The 12,239-nt window shown below is 30.4% G+C and overlaps 1 protein-coding gene across 10 annotated transcripts in view; it reads right to left on the bottom strand.

The window, feature by feature from the left end:
• Positions 1-12,239, bottom strand: part of LOC141450764 (uncharacterized) — an 84,760-nt gene that overhangs the window by 36,095 nt on the left and 36,426 nt on the right. The window lies entirely within an intron of this gene.

Here is a 12,239-nt window from a genome sequence, read left to right as displayed (position 1 = left end):
AGGGTTCCGTGTAAGTCTTCTGTCACGGTAAAGCCCAAGATAGCGGACCACATTGACTGCTGGTAATGGAATTAAATTGTATAAGACAGGAGGAAGAGTGATGCGTCGAAAAGTGAAAGTAATGTTTTGAGATTTTGTTTCGTTCAGTTTTATAGTTTATTTTAAGTTAATTTAAAGAACAAAACTAATAACCACCATCTATTTTTTTTCAATTACTTTTTCTGGTGAATTTTCTGGACGATTATTTTCTGAAGAGTCTTTATTTTTTTATTATTTTTGAAACCAAGATAATGGTAGGAACAAAGAGGATGAAAACAGATTGATCAAGATCCCTGAAGAAGTGGCTAGTCCACTTCCGCCTACGGGTCTTAGACGAGCCACTAACGGATGAACATTTTTCAGAGGTAGAGTAAAGTTTACAGTTTGATGTTAAGATTTCTGTCTTAGTGTAAGACAGAAAAGAAAAGTTAAATCGAAATCTTTACACCAAACTGATTACTTTAGTTCTGAAGATGGATGAAGGCGTGAAAATCGATCTGGGGGTGGGAAAAGCCGGATAAAGCGAATAAGATCATAAAATCAATCATATTTCCGTTTATCTGCTAAGGTCGACACCCATAATTCCGGCGACTTACTTAAAACTCGAACTTTGTTGATTGTAATGCCACAAAGGACAAATCCTTACAGGGCATTTCCTCGCAGCGACAGAAATCATATCTTATAAAGAAAAAAATTTTTGTCAGAGAGTTAAAAAAGTAATATAACTAAAATATGGCTGACATAACCATTTGAGGAGATTTATTCTTAGTTACATCGCGCCCCTTTACTTATATCAAAACAGCACTTACTTCTTAGCTGGGAAAAATATTGCCCCCTTGCTAGCTCCTACCATCCTGGGGGCTTGCAATTAACTAAAAAATATATTTACTGAATGTAATGGTGGAGTACACCTCAAGATGCTGACACAAGCAATCTGTAATATTTTCGTATGAAAGGGATAGACACGCCAAGCTAGCAGACATGTCATCTGTGGTGGGTACTGATTTAAAAGAGACACATGCGGGTATGGTCTCTCTCTCTCTCTCTAACCAAGCGATATAGAAGATTGAATACTAACAGGAGAATAATACTAGAAGTGCTAGTAGCGTAACCAGAACTAGTGTATGGGATAAGAGAGGAGGTTGAACATGAGTAGGTGTTCGTAAAGAGCAACGAACGCTATAGTAAAGGGGTATTTTTTTTTTTGTTTAGAGGAAGGAAGGGTCGTGGTGTATGTACTTCCGGCTTGATCAAGCTAACCCTTCTCGCTCGCCAGATGGTGTACTGATCATCCTCCTGGATGTTGGGGAAGGATTACGATTTTTACGCATGTTAAAAACCATATCCCAGATGTAACAAGCAACATTTTTTTTGTTTTTGTAAATACAACTGGCACTAGAACTAAATAAAATGCAGCCCGAGTTCTTTGTTTTTAAAAGTTCTAGGAGAGTACGGTAAGTAATTATCTCTAGAAACGTCTAGACGTGGCTGTTTTCAACACTACCTGATGGTATAGTCACGTTTTGTTTCTTTAAAAAAATGTACATTTGTAATTATATATTATAATATTCTAATTAAGGCGCCACGATAACCGAGCGGTTATAGGCTAGACCCGCAAAGCTAAGATGTATTGTTGGTTTAGTGGGTTCGATTCCCGGTCTCTAGGCCTTGGATTTTATTTAATGGTTAATAAAAGAAATTTACAGTAAAGTATGTTAGCCGGTTATAGGCTAGACCCGCAAAGCTAAGATGTATTGTTGGTTTAGTGGGTTCGATTCCCCGGTCTAGGACTTGGATTTTATTTAATGGTTAATATGGGAAATTTACAGTAAAGTAAGGCGGTTAAGAGACTAGACCCGCAATGCTAATAGGTATTGTTGGTTTAGTAGGTTCGATTCCCCCGGTTTAGGCCTTGGATTTTATTTAATGGTTAATATGGGAAATTTACAGTAAAGTATGTTAGGCGATTATAGGCTAGACCCGCAAAGCTTAGATGTATTGTTGGTTAGTGGATTCGATTCCCAATGTATTAATATAGATTTTATTTAATGTTTAATATGAGAACCTTAAAGTAAAGTAAGTTTATTAGTCGCTTTCAACTACTACATCTAATTGGGTAATGAGAAGTAAAGCCTGCCTGAAATAAGCAATACTTTACTTTTTATTCTAACTATCTCCTTAACTAAAAACTTGCAGTTTTAAAAAGTATAAAAGTTGATTAAACGCCAAAAGGTACACAAATCAGCAAGCACACAACATTTCATTCATACTTCATTTGATACCATTTAAGTAATTCTACTGCATTAACTTTACATTAATATTTTTTTTAGAATTTATTAGATTTCACAGACTCTTATACTGGCCAGTTCACTCATAATTTGTTGTTGTTGCAATAATCATAAAATGTACTTTACATCATTATCTTCATAAATAAATAGGCCCATTATTTTAACTCTATTCCAAATTATTCTTCTGATTTATCTACATTATGCCCTTTATTCTGAGTAATCACATAGAAAATAGAAAAAGCCAAATTTAGAGTCGATTACTGTTAAAATTTAAATCACAGAGTTAAAAGAGGGCACCAAAATTGTTCACAGTTAATAACAAATAAATTATTCAAGAATAATTGTTCATTCTTAATTGTGATGTAAAGCAGACCCTTTAATTGAGTACTTGCAGTAAAATACTTTATTAATTAGCTGCCCTAAAAATATGCATATTTTTATCTATTTTATATTCAATATTATACCCTGCAGACGGCTATTAGCCATGCAATATTTCCTTATATTATAATTTATGATTTATGTATGTATATTTTGTATAACAAATAAAGGTTTATTATTATTATTCAATATTATACAACATTGTGAGAATAATACCTTGATTAAGAATGTAATAAAGAATACTGTATTATTTATTATTAACCAAGATTAATTAATATTTAAGATCTGGTACAAAGGGCTTCAAACTTATGAAACTTTTTTCAAAGAAAATACCATTTAAGAGTTATGACAGAAGTCACTTTTGTCTCTAAAGTGACATATCCTCTACTGGGCAACGTTATTCCTTACGTTATACATATTAGAGTAATACTTTGCTAAAATTGAAAAACTTAAAAGAAATTTATACTGATAGGAACTTAGAGAATCGTTTCGCCCAAAAGATTCATACATATCAATTCATCAATTTCACTTAAGAAATAATAATAAACATGCTACAACGTAAAATGTGAACATAAACTTCTATAAATGAATGTATGTGTCATGAATGTGCGTGTGAATATGTTTTGTCTGCATGATTTAATGCGACTAACTGAGTGCATGTTTTAGAAGGTGATGAACAATCTAATCTACATAAACACTTTGTCCAAAAAGTACAAAAAAAAAAAAAACTACAGGAATATATCCTATAAATTACATAAATACATTTAACATTTGCATAAATAGATCAGATAAACTACAGAAATATATTTTAAGAAAATAATTAGTGATGACCACTTCCTAAACGGAACTAATATTTATTCAAGACGCATTAATTCATTTTGCCATTACTGTTTCCAAAAATATAATAATATAAAGTAGATTTATTTAATAAGGAAGTTTCAAAATTAACAGTTTTCCGAATTTACGTATACACCGGATATTCACGGTTCGTGGTAGCCCTGATTACGAAAGTTTTATTTATTTATTCATTTATTTATTTTTATAAAAAAATTTAAGTTTCAAACTCTTGAGAAATGAAGGCAGTACGTATAATATTATTTAAATGGAAATTAGAGCCATTCAAAATATTAAAAAAACGCCAAACCCCAAAACTTTATCACCTACAAATTTTAACCTTCCATACCACAAGAACCATAGGTACTAGAACAGTGTAATTCATACCAGTTATTCAGCTCTATTTTGTCTACGATTCGGTAAAGAAATCATTGAAATCCGATCAGTACGAAATGAGATATAAACGTTTCAAATTGGAATCAATTGCTAAACATAGACCAAAAAATGGAATATTAAACCTTCTATATCTAGCTTAATATCATAATCAGAAAAAAGCCCTTTATATCAGTTGAACACCTAACATTCTTCTACATTTTGCTAAAGGATTCGTTAAAATCTGATAAATAGCAAAAGAGATATAAGAGTTTCAAGTTTTGAACGAATATGAAAACCATCAAATTTTAACCTTCCACACCATAAAAACTATTGGGACTAGAACAGTGTAATTCATACCAGTTAATCAGCTCTCTTTTGTCTACAATTCGGAAAAAAATGCATTGAAATCTAATCAGTACGAAAAAAGATATAAACGTTTCAAATTGGAATCAATTGCTAAACATAGACCAAAAACATGGAATATTAAACCTTCTATATCTAGCTTAATATCATAATCAGAAAAATGCCCTTTATATCAGGTTATACACCTAACATTCTTCTACATTTTGCTAAAGGATTCGTTAAAATCTGATAAATGGGAAAAGAGATATTAGAGTATGAAATTTTGAACGAATATGAAAACCTTCAAATTTTAACCTTCCACACCAAAAAAAACTATTGGGACTAGAACAGTGTAATTCATACCAGTTATACAGCTCTATTTTGTCTACAATTCAGAAAAGAAATCATTGAAATCCGATCAGTACGAAATGAGATATAAACGTTTCAAATTGGAATCAATTGCTGAACTTAGACCAAAAACATGGAATATTAAACCTTCTATATCTAGCTTAATATCATAATCTGAAAAATACCCCTTATATCAGTTGAACACCTAACATTATTCTACATTTTGCTAAAGGATTCGTTAAAATCTGATAAATGGGAAAAGAGATATTAGAGTATGAAATTTTGAACGAATATGAAAACCTTCAAATTTTAACCTTCCACACCACAAAAACTATTGGGACTAGAACAGTGTAATTCATGCCAGTTAATCACCTCTCTATTGTCTACAATTCAGAAAAGAAATCATTGAAATCCGATCAGTACGAAATGAGATATAAACGTTTCAAATTGGAATCAATTGCTGAACTTAGACCAAAAACATGGAATATTAAACCTTCTATATCTAGCTTAATATCATAATCTGAAAAATACCCCTTATATCAGTTGAACACCTAACATTATTCTACATTTTGCTAAAGGATTCGTTAAAATCTGATAAATGGGAAAAGAGATATTAGAGTATGAAATTTTGAACGAATATGAAAACCTTCAAATTTTAACCTTCCACACCACAAAAACTATTGGGACTAGAACAGTGTAATTCATGCCAGTTAATCACCTCTCTATTGTCTACAATTCAGAAAAGAAATCATTGAAATCCGATCAGTACGAAATGAGATATAAACGTTTCAAATTGGAATCAATTGCTAAACTTAGACCAAAAACATGGAATATTAAACCTTCTATATCTAGCTTAATATCATAATCAGAAAAATGCCTCTTATATCAGTTATACACCTAACTTTCTTCTACATTTTGCTAAAGGATTCGTTAAAATCTGATAAATAGGAAAAGAGATATAAGAGTTTGAAGTTTTGAACGAATATGAAAAACCATCAAATTTTAACCTTCCACACCACAAAAACTATTGGGACTAGAACAGTGTAATTCATACCAGTTATACAGCTCTATTCTGTCTACAATTCAGAAAAGAAATCATTGAAATCCGATCAGTACGAAATGAGATATAAACGTTTCAAATTGGAATCAATTGCTAAACTTAGACCAAAAACATGGAATATTAAACCTTCTATATCTAGCTTAATATCATAATCAGAAAAATGCCCTTTATATCAGTTATACACCTAACTTTCTTCTACATTTTGCTAAAGGATTCGTTAAAATCTGATAAATAGGAAAAGAGATATAAGAGTTTGAAGTTATGAACGAATATGAAAACCATCAAATTTTAACCTTCCACACCACAAAAACTATTGGGACTAGAACAGTGTAATTCATACCAGTTATACAGCTCTATTTTGTCTACAATTCAGAAAAGAAATCATTGAAATCTGATCAGTACGAAATGAGATATAAACGTTTCAAATTGGAATCAATTGCTAAACTTAGACCAAAAACATGGAATATTAAACCTTCTATATCTAGCTTAATATCATAATCTGAAAAATACCCCTTATATCAGTTGAACACCTAACATTATTCTACATTTTGCTAAAGGATACGTTAAAATCTGATAAATGGGAAAAGAGATATTAGAGTATGAAATTTTGAACGGATATGAAAACCTTCAAATTTTAACCTTCCACACCACAAAAACTATTGGGACTAGAACAGTGTAATTCATGCCAGTTAATCAACTCTCTATTGTCTACAATTCAGAAAAGAAATCATTGAAATCCGATCAGTACGAAATTAGATATAAACGTTTCAAATTGGAATCAATTGCTAAACTTAGACCAAAAACATGGAATATTAAACCTTCTATATCTAGCTTAATATCATAATCAGAAAAATGCCTCTTATATCAGTTATACACCTAACTTTCTTCTACATTTTGCTAAAGGATTCGTTAAAATCTGATAAATAGGAAAAGAGATATAAGAGTTTGAAGTTTTGAACGAATATGAAAAACCATCAAATTTTAACCTTCCACACCACAAAAACTATTAGGACTAGAACAGTGTAATTCATACCAGTTAATCAGCTCTCTTTTGTCTACAATTCGGAAAAAAAATCATTGAAATCTAATTAGTACGAAAAAAGATATAAACGTTTCAAATTGGAATCAATTGCTAAACTTAGACCAAAAAATGGAATATTAAACCTTCTATATCTAGCTTAATATCATAATCAGAAAAATGCCTCTTATATCAGTTATACACCTAACTTTCTTCTACATTTTGCTAAAGGATTCGTTAAAATCTGATAAATAGGAAAAGAGATATAAGAGTTTGAAGTTTTGAACGAATATGAAAAACCATCAAATTTTAACCTTCCACACCACAAAAACTATTAGGAGTAGAACAGTGTAATTCATACCAGTTAATCAGCTCTCTTTTGTCTACAATTCGGAAAAAAAATCATTGAAATCTAATTAGTACGAAAAAAGATATAAACGTTTCAAATTGGAATCAATTGCTAAACTTAGACCAAAAAATGGAATATTAAACCTTCTATATCTAGCTTAATATCATAGTTAGAAAAATGCCCTTTATATCAGTTATACACCTAACTTTCTTCTACATTTTGCTAAAGGATTCGTTAAAATCTGATAAATAGGAAAAGAGATATAAGAGTTTGAAGTTTTGAACGAATATGAAAACCATCAAATTTTAACCTTCCACACCACAAAAACTATTGGGACTAGAACAGTGTAATTCATACCAGTTATACAGCTCTATTTTGTCTACAATTCAGAAAAGAAATTATTGAAATCCGATCAGTACGAAATGAGATATAAACGTTTCAAATTGGAATCAATTGCTAAACTTAGACCAAAAACATGGAATATTAAACCTTCTATATCTAGCTTAATATCATAATCAGAAAAATGCCTCTTATATCAGTTATACACCTAACTTTCTTCTACATTTTGCTAAAGGATTCGTTAAAATCTGATAAATAGGAAAAGAGATATAAGAGTTTGAAGTTTTGAACGAATATGAAAAACCATCAAATTTTAACCTTCCACACCACAAAAACTATTGGGACTAGAACAGTGTAATTCATACCAGTTATACAGCTCTATTTTGTCTACAATTCAGAAAAGAAATCATTGAAATCCGATCAGTACGAAATGAGATATAAACGTTTCAAATTGGAATCAATTGCTAAACTTAGACCAAAAACATGGAATATTAAACCTTCTATATCTAGCTTAATATCATAATCAGAAAAATGCCTCTTATATCAGTTATACACCTAACTTTCTTCTACATTTTGCTAAAGGATTCGTTAAAATCTGATAAATAGGAAAAGGGATATAAGAGTTTGAAGTTTTGAACGAATATGAAAACCTTCAAATTTTAACCTTCCACACCATAAAAACTATTGGGACTAGAACAGTGTAATTCATACCAGTTAATCAGTTTTCTTTTGTCTACGATTCGGTAAAGAAATCATTGAAATCCGATCAGTACGAAAAAAGATATAAACGTTTCAAATTGGAACGAATTGTCTAACTTTGACCAAAAAATGGAATATTAAACCTTCTATATCTAGCTTAATATCATAATCTGAAAAATACCCCTTATATCAGTTGAACACCTAACTTTCTTCTACATTTTGCTAAAGGATTCGTTAAAATCTGATAAATAGGAAAAGAGATATAAGAGTTTGAAGTTTTGAACGAATATGAAAACCATCAAATTTTAACCTTCCACACCACAAAAACTATTGGGACTAGAACAGTGTAATTCATGCCAGTTAATCACCTCTCTATTGTCTACAATTCAGAAAAGAAATCATTGAAATCCGATCAGTACGAAATGAGATATAAACGTTTCAAATTGGAATCAATTGCTATACTTAGACCAAAAACATGGAATATTAAACCTTCTATATCTAGCTTAATATCATAATCAGAAAAATGCCTCTTATATCAGTTATACACCTAACTTTCTTCTACATTTTGCTAAAGGATTCGTTAAAATCTGATAAATAGGAAAAGAGATATAAGAGTTTGAAGTTTTGAACGAATATGAAAACCATCAAATTTTAACCTTCCACACCACAAAAACTATTGGGACTAGAACAGTGTAATTCATACCAGTTATACAGCTCTATTTTGTCTACAATTCAGAAAAGAAATAATTGAAATCCGATCAGTACGAAATGAGATATAAACGTTTCAAATTGGAATCAATTGCTAAACTTAGACCAAAAACATGGAATATTAAACCTTCTATATCTAGCTTAATATCATAATCAGAAAAATGCCTCTTATATCAGTTGAACACCTAACATTCTTCTACATTTTGCTAAAGGATTCGTTAAAATCTGATAAATGGGAAAAGAGATAAAAGAGTTTGAAGTTTTGAACGAATATGAAAACCTTCAAATTTTAACCTTCCACACCAAAAAAAACTATTGGGACTAGAACAGTGTAATTCATACCAGTTATACAGCTCTATTTTGTCTACAATTCAGAAAAGAAATCATTGAAATCCGATCAGTACGAAATGAGATATAAACGTTTCAAATTGGAATCAATTGCTGAACTTAGACCAAAAACATGGAATATTAAACCTTCTATATCTAGCTTAATATCATAATCTGAAAAATACCCCTTATATCAGTTGAACACCTAACATTATTCTACATTTTGCTAAAGGATTCGTTAAAATCTGATAAATGGGAAAAGAGATATTAGAGTATGAAATTTTGAACGAATATGAAAACCTTCAAATTTTAACCTTCCACACCACAAAAACTATTGGGACTAGAACAGTGTAATTCATGCCAGTTAATCACCTCTCTATTGTCTACAATTCAGAAAAGAAATCATTGAAATCCGATCAGTACGAAATGAGATATAAACGTTTCAAATTGGAATCAATTGCTAAACTTAGACCAAAAACATGGAATATTAAACCTTCTATATCTAGCTTAATATCATAATCAGAAAAATGCCTCTTATATCAGTTATACACCTAACTTTCTTCTACATTTTGCTAAAGGATTCGTTAAAATCTGATAAATAGGAAAAGAGATATAAGAGTTTGAAGTTTTGAACGAATATGAAAAACCATCAAATTTTAACCTTCCACACCACAAAAACTATTAGGACTAGAACAGTGTAATTCATACCAGTTAATCAGCTCTCTTTTGTCTACAATTCGGAAAAAAAATCATTGAAATCTAATTAGTACGAAAAAAGATATAAACGTTTCAAATTGGAATCAATTGCTAAACTTAGACCAAAAAATGGAATATTAAACCTTCTATATCTAGCTTAATATCATAGTTAGAAAAATGCCCTTTATATCAGTTATACACCTAACTTTCTTCTACATTTTGCTAAAGGATTCGTTAAAATCTGATAAATAGGAAAAGAGATATAAGAGTTTGAAGTTTTGAACGAATATGAAAACCATCAAATTTTAACCTTCCACACCACAAAAACTATTGGGACTAGAACAGTGTAATTCATACCAGTTATACAGCTCTATTTTGTCTACAATTCAGAAAAGAAATCATTGAAATCCGATCAGTACGAAATGAGATATAAACGTTTCAAATTGGAATCAATTGCTAAACTTAGACCAAAAACATGGAATATTAAACCTTCTATATCTAGCTTAATATCATAATCTGAAAAATACCCCTTATATCAGTTGAACACCTAACATTATTCTACATTTTGCTAAAGGATACGTTAAAATCTGATAAATGGGAAAAGAGATATTAGAGTATGAAATTTTGAACGAATATGAAAACCTTCAAATTTCAACCTTCCACACCACAAAAACTATTGGGACTAGAACAGTGTAATTCATGCCAGTTAATCACCTCTCTATTGTCTACAATTCAGAAAAGAAATCATTGAAATCCGATCAGTACGAAATGAGATATAAACGTTTCAAATTGGAATCAATTGCTAAACTTAGACCAAAAAATGGAATATTAAACCTTCTATATCTAGCTTAATATCATAGTTAGAAAAATGCCCTTTATATCAGTTATACACCTAACTTTCTTCTACATTTTGCTAAAGGATTCGTTAAAATCTGATAAATAGGAAAAGAGATATAAGAGTTTGAAGTTTTGAACGAATATGAAAACCATCAAATTTTAACCTTCCACACCACAAAAACTATCGGGACTAGAACAGTGTAATTCATACCAGTTAATCAGCTCACTTTTGTCTACAATTCGGAAAAAAAAGCATTGAAATCTAATCAGTACGAAAAAAGATATAAACGTTTCAAATTGGAATCAATTGCTAAACTTAGACCAAAAACATGGAATATTAAACCTTCTATATCTAGCTTAATATCATAGTTAGAAAAATGCCCTTTATATCAGTTATACACCTAACATTATTCTACATTTTGCTAAAGGATTCGTTAAAATCTGATAAATGGGAAAAGAGATATTAGAGTATGAAATTTTGAACGAATATGAAAACCTTCAAATTTTAACCTTCCACACCACAAAAACTATTGGGACTAGAACAGTGTAATTCATGCCAGTTAATCACCTCCCTATTGTCTACAATTCAGAAAAGAAATCATTGAAATCCGATCAGTACGAAATGAGATATAAACGTTTCAAATTGGAATCAATTGCTGAACTTAGACCAAAAACATGGAATATTAAACCTTCTATATCTAGCTTAATATCATAATCTGAAAAATACCCCTTATATCAGTTGAACACCTAACATTATTCTACATTTTGCTAAAGGATTCGTTAAAATCTGATAAATGGGAAAAGAGATATAAGAGTTTGAAGTTTTGAACGAATATGAAAACCTTCAAATTTTAACCTTCCACACCATAAAAACTATTGGGACTAGAACAGTGTAATTCATACCAGTTAATCAGTTTTCTTTTGTCTACGATTCGGTAAAGAAATCATTGAAATCCGATCAGTACGAAAAAAGATATAAACGTTTCAAACTGGAACGAATTGCCTAACTTAGACCAAAAAATGGAATATTAAACCTTCTATATCTAGCTTAATATCATAGTTAGGAAAATGCCCTTTATATCAGTTATACACCTAACTTTCTTCTACATTTTGCTAAAGGATTCGTTAAAATCTGATAAATAGGAAAAGAGATATAAGAGTTTGAAGTTTTGAACGAATATGAAAACCATCAAATTTTAACCTTCCACACCAAAAAAAACTATTGGGACTAGAACAGTGTAATTCATACCAGTTATACAGCTCTATTTTGTCTACAATTCAGAAAAGAAATCATTGAAATCCGATCAGTACGAAATGAGATATAAACGTTTCAAATTGGAATCAATTGCTAAACTTAGACCAAAAACATGGAATATTAAACCTTCTATATCTAGCTTAATATCATAATCAGAAAAATGCCTCTTATATCATTTATACACCTAACTTTCTTCTACACTTTGCTAAAGGATTCGTTAAAATCTGATAAATAGGAAAAGAGATATAAGAGTTTGAAGTTTTGAACGAATATGAAAACCTTCAAATTTTAACCTTCCACACCATAAAAACTATTGGGACTAGAACAGTGTAATTCATACCAGTTAT

Source organism: Rhodnius prolixus, unplaced genomic scaffold, assembly GCF_049639745.1.
Source record: "Rhodnius prolixus isolate KJV_2025 unplaced genomic scaffold, Rpr scaffold_8, whole genome shotgun sequence".
Lineage (NCBI taxonomy): Eukaryota > Metazoa > Arthropoda > Insecta > Hemiptera > Reduviidae > Rhodnius > Rhodnius prolixus.
Note: the sequence above shows the minus strand (reverse complement) of the source record. Positions and strands in the feature narration are given on the sequence as shown.